The following is a 7,824-nucleotide window of genomic DNA, read 5'->3' as shown; positions in this document are numbered from 1 at the left end:
AAACGTTTTAACAATATGAATTCTTAAACAATAGAATAGACTTGGGATTTGATGGGCTGTCTCTCATTGGAATTATTTAAGTAAGTTCTTCACCACTTAAATCCTGCCATGTCACTTTGTCTAAGTGAGACAAAGAAGAAAGGCAGAGAAGGACACTTCTAAATGAAGTACTGTTGCAATGCCAAATGTTTTTTACCCATTAAGGTAAAATGGGTAAAGATATAAAGCCCAGAAGCATTGTTTGCATATAGGAATAATGCTGAAGGCTGACAGTTTGCTTAAAAGCTTTATATGACATCCATTTTATTATGTTTAGTTAACTGAATCTAAAAATAATAGAATCAGATGAACACGAACACTGATGACAGTAAAAGAGATATCCACCGACAGTTGTAGCTACAATATGATAGGCTCCAAGAATAACTAGTTCACAAATTCCCTTGCAGTTCTGTGCTCTTGTTTCTGTCTACCTCACTCTCTGCCTCATTTTCAGGAGTTAATTTTACATAAAGCACAATACTTTTTATTAAAAATGTGTGGTATGTAAAAATACAATATTTTTTTTCTGGGCAATAACAGCAAAACAATAAATATTATTGATGGTTATAAATAACTAGCCGGAGAAGAAGACAAATGATATCTACTGAAGAATTCTAGATTTATTTGAGTTGCTGTGCATCTAGATTTTCTTAACAATTTTATTGTTAAGTTTGGTTCCAAACTTTTCGGTCCATGCAGCATACAGAAGGAAAACACAACATGTGTGTTTCACAGCTATAGTCTGTGGCAATGTCATTCTTGCTGTCACTTATGTAGAAGAGAAAGAGTGGCAAGAAAGCACATAAATACATGCTTTATTGAAATTGGTGACTCTCAATTTCATACCACAATTTCTCAAAGAGTTTTGATTTTGAAACATGTCTTCAGGCCCACTTGATTCTGAGAAAAGCATCCAAAGGTAACTAATTGAATGAGCCACCGATAGTTTCACTGTGAAAAGGTAGCAAAAAAGACTTTTTGTGCAGTGTGCCATTCACAGAACATTATATAATTAACCTCATTTCTAGGATATGCACTTTTTGGAACTATGAGAATAATTAGAAAAATGGTAACCTTAAATTGAGAACTGAGTATTTGATCTTAAACTAGCTGTCTTTTGTCCTACATAAAATGTGAATTATAAAAATAGTTGATCCTCATCTGGATCTTTCTTAGTTGTATAAACCATTCTCATTCATAGAAACATGAATGTGTGCACAAGTACATGCTATAAACACTCACACAAACACACACAGAATGAAGATGGGATGAAAGGAATGATTAGCTGCACTGAGAAAGGAAAGAAGAAGAGGGGGAACAGAAAGCTGCATGATGATTTTGGGAGAAGAAGGGAAAGAGAATAAGAAAGTTGTTACATACACAGTTAAATTCCTCAGGCCGTCTGTCACACAGCAGCTAATTTTTAATGGATCTTCAAAAACACCCACACCTTTCAGCAATGCTGTCTGAGGCTTTTGCTCTTCTTGTTCATTCCTTTGTTTTTAACAGCTTCTTCTCTTCTCACAGTGAAAGGTAAAATAACCCCTCTTCAATTTAAAAAAATAGCTATTTTTTAAGAAAAAAAACCTTTTACATCAGCACAATAACTCCATTATTAGTCCTTAGATCCCCCAAAATACAGTGTGTCAAATGCTGAAACAGGGAGTGGTAATTATTTATTTTAAAATACTCCACAAACTACAATAACTTCACTGACATATTGAGAGAGAAGAGGACAGAAAGATGATGTCCAGATAAAGTAATAAACTTTCAAAAAATATCTTGCTTTCAAGAAAACTCAAAATAATTTTATCCATTTGGCTCTTACATTTGTCTAGTTGCTTATTTTTTGGTATTGGAAGAAGATTAATGAGAACTATGTCATAGCTCTAATAGTACCTGACTTTCTCACAATGCTCCAAGCAAGCAATTAACTGATAAAAAAACACACTATGAAATAGCATTGCTCTGTAATACAGACCTTTCAGGAACTAGATTTAAATTTTAATCTAAGCAAAGGTTTGTGTATTCTCCTCTGTTTTTGAAATGAAATATGATTTCCATAAAGAGTATGAATACTAATTACATTTTCTTTTTCGAACTTTGTTTTGTTTGTTTTGGGTATTTCCTGCTTTCTTTGGCTTTCACTATTTCATTCTGATTTTTTTCCTCTTTTGAACTTGTCTCTAGATAGAATATTTTAAAATTTAAAGTGTCTGCATTGTCCCTACAGTTATACCTAGACACCTTATTGAGTACGCATTTGTCTTTTATGCCAAAATGAAATTGCATCATATGCATATAAAAATAAGCTGACTTATTTAGCTTTAGTGCCTTTCAGGTTCTGCCATTAAGAGAACGATTATAAGTAGGATGGCTTACGTATCATGCGCTAAATGTGGAAATATGCAGATAGAGACACTTCAGTCATGGGATCTGGGTGGTACACATACCAAAACTAGGACATCACACCCCTACAAAGTATCTTTACCTACTGTGTATTAAGAAATGTAGTGATGCAGACAGGAAATCTATGACTTTAGGCCTATTTGTCTCTTAATACCTCCATGGGTGTAGTTTAGATCAACAAATAATTATAGACTATTTTATTTATTTGGAATATACAATACTGTACCACTGCAGAGTTGCACATGCAGTTATTATAAAGAACTTAAAAATAAATCATGGCTGCCTGAAATGGCCATTCAGGCAGAGAGGAAATTAAAACTGAAACTCACTTGGTATTGCTTACTTGGTATTGGGAAATTAAATTGGTGTCCCTGAACTTTAATGGAGGTTTCCATGCCTGCACTTAATAATCTACATTCTTTCACAACTTCATAAATCTGCATAGGGTGAACTGATTTTTTTCTAAAGGAAATCTGAGAAATATGGATGATATTTCATTTCCATCACAAATGGAGTACTTTAGGTACCTCATGCTAAAGCTATGAATAAAGTCTCACAATCTAATCTACAGCCCTAGGATACCTTGAAGGTCTCCCATCTATATATTAGCGGTTTCAAAATTTGCAAAATATGTTGGGAAGATGAATGATTTAGAGAAATGAGTTCCCAAATGCATTTTCCCCTCAATGTAGGTCAGCAAGTATACTCCTTGTGCATCAGCCTGTCTAGAACTGTAGAGAATAATGGGGGAAGAGAATGTTAGATATTTCCAAAACAGGAAAGTTATTTTATAGTCTTTCTTTGACATAACCCATATCAGATATGCTCTAGCTTTGTGCTTCTCTATACCTGTTTCTTAGGATATTATCATGACGCTAGGGTCACAGCACCAAACCCAATGGAAATTAATAGTCAGATTTTTAAAAAATCTAATAATCTAAAAATTGGATTTCCATTTGGCTTCAAAATAATATAGGATGGAGGTCCATCCATCCTACATGGAGGTCCAAGTAGTTCTGGGTACTGCATTTTTCGGAGTATAAGACACACCTTTTTCCCTCAAAAAAGAAGCTGAAAATCTGGGTGCATGTTATACACTGAATACAGCCTTTTTTTGGCTCCTGGAATCCAGCCTCCTCACCAAAATGGCCGTGCATTGTCTTTAGAAATGAGCAAAAAATGGGCCATTTTTTGTTCAATTTTGCCCCCCCAGCCCCCAGGAGCATTCTGCAAGCCTCCTAAAGGCTATTCATGCTCCCCCTTTTTTAAAAAAAAAAAAAACTAAGGGACCCCTTTCTGTGAAAAAGAGACCATTTTTGGAGGTCTGCAGAGATTAATTTACCTGTTCAAAATCTTGGTGCATCTTATACTCCAGTGTGTCTTATACTCCAAAAAAGTACTTGGTTTGCCCATGTTCAGTCACTACTACACAAGCTGTACTGACTCCTGGTTTCCTTCTTGGTGTAATTTAAAGTACTGGTTATAAACTACAGTGGGACCTCAGCTGCCGACCATAATCCATTCCAGGACTTTGGTCGGCACCCAATTTGGTCATGACCAGAAGCAAGACAAACTCCGCATGCACGCAGACACAAAAAATGGCTTGGAAGGGGAAATTGCCATGGCAGTGAAAATTGCCATGGCTGTGTTTATTCAGCACCTGAGGATGTGTTCATGATTTGAGTGAAATATTTAGCAGATTTTTTGTTGGTACTCAAATTGTTCGTTGTCTGAGCTGTTCGTGACGTGAGGTCCCACTGTAAATGGCATGGGGCAAGGTTATCTGTGACAATGTCTGTCCCTGAGGGCATATGCCCATCCAATCAGGTCAGATAAGATAGACATGTGCCAGGTCCTACCTTATAGGTATCATCTGCAAGACCCTTGGAGACATTCCCTTTTTGCTGTTGTCACCCTGACTCTTTGAAACAGCCCACCCCTAATATTCAGAGGTAACCCATTGTTTTGGAAAGCTGTTCCAAAGAATTAATAGAGCAGCAGAAAAAGCTTCTCACCCATACTTTTGTTTGGAATAAAGTGAGGTCACTTCCCGGTTCAGAAAACTAAGAAAGACACACTGAGTTTATGGAGAGTCTCAATCATCCAGGTCATAGTTGTCCCAAATGTGCTTTTTCAAGAGGCAACTGGACTTCCTGGTTTTTCTTTTCTTTGAAGACATTTCATCCAAGAAGCTGAAGAAGGGAAACCAGGAAGTCTAGTTACCTCTTGAAAAAGCACCTTTGGGAAACACATTGAGTGTCTTCTAAGCAGTTCCTTAGGTGGTGGCCTTCCAGCTTCAGCGTACCTTGGAGGAAGCTAACTATCTTGACCCCTTCCAGTCTGGCTTCAGGCCCAGTTACAGCACAGAAACCGCTTTGGTCGCATTGACCGATGATCTCTGGAGAGCCAGAGATGGAGGCTATGCGTCCATCCTGGTTCTCCTTGACCTCTCAGCGGCTTTCGATACCATCGACCATGGTATCCTTCTGCGACGACTGCAGGAGGTGGGGGTGGGCGGCACTGTTTTGCAGTGGTTCTCCTCCTACCTCTCGGACAGGTCGCAGTCGGTGTTGGTGGGGGGGCAGAGATCGTCCCCAAGGCCCCTTACTTATGGAGTGCCACAGGGCTCGGTCTTATCCCCCCTACTATTTAACATATACATGAAACCGCTGGGCGAGATCATTCGGAGGCACGGGATAAAATACCATCAATATGCGGACGATACACAGTTGTATCTGTCTGCCCCGTGCCAACCCAATGAAGCGGTGGAAGTGATGAACCGGGGCCTTGAGGCTGTTAAAGACTGGATGAGAGCTAACAAACTGGTGCTCAACCCGGAAAAGACCGAGTGGCTGTTGTGTTTTCCTCCCAATAATTTGGCTAATGTTCCATCAATCAGGCTGGGGGGACAAAATTTATACCCCTCAGACAGGGTCCACAACTTGGGAGTCCTCCTGGACCCACAGCTGAGTTTTGACCATCATTTGTCAGCTGTGACCAGGGGGGCATTTGCTCAGGTTCGCCTGATGCGCCAGTTGCGGCCCTACCTGAACCGGGAGGCCCTCACAACAGTCACTCGAGCCCTTGTGATCTCTAGGCTGGAATACTGCAATGTGCTCTACATGGGGCTGCCCTTGAAGAGCATCCGGCGACTTCAGCTAGTCCAGAATGCGGCCGCGCGAGTGATCGTGGGCGCACCACGGTTCGCCCACATAACACCGATCCTCCGTGAGCTGCGCTGGCTACCTGTTGATCTCCGGGTGCACTTCAAGGTCCTACTTACCACTCACAAAGCGCTCCATGGTAGTGGATCTGGCTATTTGAGAGACCGCCTTCTGCCAATTACCTCCCTGCGTCCCATCAGATCGCACAGGGTAGGCCTCCTCCGAATTCCATCCGCCAGTCAGTGCCGACTGGCGACTACGCGGAGGAGAGCCTTCTCAGTCGCAGCTCCGACGCTATGGAACAATCTCCCCGTGGAGATCCGCACCCTCACCACTGCCCAGGCCTTCCGCACGGCCCTTAAGATCTGGCTATCCCGTCAGGCCTGGGGATAAAAATCTTAGTTTGTCCCCTCCCAAATGATGAATGAATGTTGTGCTTTATTTTTAATATTACCGTATATACTCGAGTATAGGCCGACCCGAATATAAGCCGAGGCACCTAATTTTACCACAAAAAAACTGGAAAAGTTATTGACTCGAGTATAAGCCTAGGGTGGGAAATGCAGCAGCTACCGAAAAATTTCAAAAATAAAAATAGATACCAATAATGCCATTGCCCATTGAATAACATATACAGCCTGCCTGTGCCCATTAAATATACAGTAGCCATTGTAAAAATTTGCTCTGCATAACAAATTATTATCACACAATACCGGTGTATTCAATGAAATACTTCACTCACCTCATGATGCTGATGTCCCGCTGTGATGATGATGTCCCGCCTCCTATGACACACGGCACAGTGATTCCTATCATTGGATCACTGTACCAGAGGAGGTGGGACATCGCTATGTGGCTGCTTGCCATAACAAGGAGGAGGTGGGACATCGTTGCAGAGCGGCAGGAGGGGGAGGAAGGGGAATCGTAAGACAGCCCTGCATTACATTAGAACGTGAGGAGGGGGGATGGTGCGGTGCGCGCTGCGCGGCAAACTGACACAGAGGGAGGGGAAACTCACAGGGGCACTGGGCCATTCACGAGCGTCACCCAGCGGCATGGCCCCGCCCCTTTTTCTCCTCCATTTCAGGCAAATTTTTCACTGACTCGAGTATAAGCTGAGGCGGCTTTTTTCAGCTCAAAAAGTGTGCTGAAAAACTAGGCTTATACTTGAGTATATACAGTATGTATTGTCTTATGTTTTTTGTCTTTGTACCCCCCTCCCCGTGTTTTGTAAGCCGCCCTGAGTCCCCTCAGGGAAAAGGGCGGCCTATAAATTATAATAAACACTCTATAAACACAGTTCCATTTATTGTTTCTCACTTCCAGGCAGAAACTCTTTTTTAATTTTTAATTTATTCTGTTTTTACTTAATATTATTGTGAGTTTCCGAAAATTATCTTGAACAAGGTAGACAGTTATCATCATCATTCTAACAAATGTTCTTCTTCACCAAAGATGTAAACTTTCCCCAAATTAGTATTTATTGAATTTGTATTCATTTCTTCTATCTGAAAAGAGTGACCAGGATAACTTCTAGTAACAGCATAAAATAAGAAATCAAGTTTAAAAGCATAGAATTAAGAAATTAATTAAAATTTAAAGCAATCAAATTATCAATCGTCATTGTTTTCAGAGCAGGGATACTTTTTAAAAACATTTTAAAACTTTTTATTTTAAAAGATGTCTTTTAAATTTGAGTCCCTGGAAGTGGAAGATTTTTTTTAAATGTCATATTATGTAGAACTATATAATGAATTTTGTACGTATAATTATGAAACTTACTGATGTAAAAACAGGAAGAGAGAAGACTGGGGAGCCAAATTGTTATACTCAGCTCAAGATATTTTGATCACCACAGAATCAAACCAAATTGTTTTATGAACTGACCAAAATGCAATGACCCAAAGTCTGCAGCAGGCATTGACAGTAATTATAGCAAAGACTAGAAACTGTTCAGATTGTAGCAGGCAGCCTGATAGTCTCTGGTGTATCACTTGCTGAAGCCATAATTGCATTTTTAGTTGAGTTAAAGTATGCTCGGTGGGACAGAACTGTCTAATTAAGTGTACTATTTCCCTGGATGCCGCCATTTGTCATTTTATTTGAAGTTCTGCTACTGACTTACCCATAGAAGCTGAAATCTCTCTTGGATAAAACATTCATTTTACTTTATCATAATTTATTCTATGGATTACAGGACACAAATAGATGG

Source organism: Thamnophis elegans, chromosome 2 (genome assembly GCF_009769535.1).
Source record: "Thamnophis elegans isolate rThaEle1 chromosome 2, rThaEle1.pri, whole genome shotgun sequence".
Classification (NCBI taxonomy): Eukaryota; Metazoa; Chordata; class Lepidosauria; order Squamata; family Colubridae; genus Thamnophis; species Thamnophis elegans.
The sequence above is the reverse complement of the archived record's forward strand: the minus strand, read 5'-3'. Positions refer to the sequence as shown.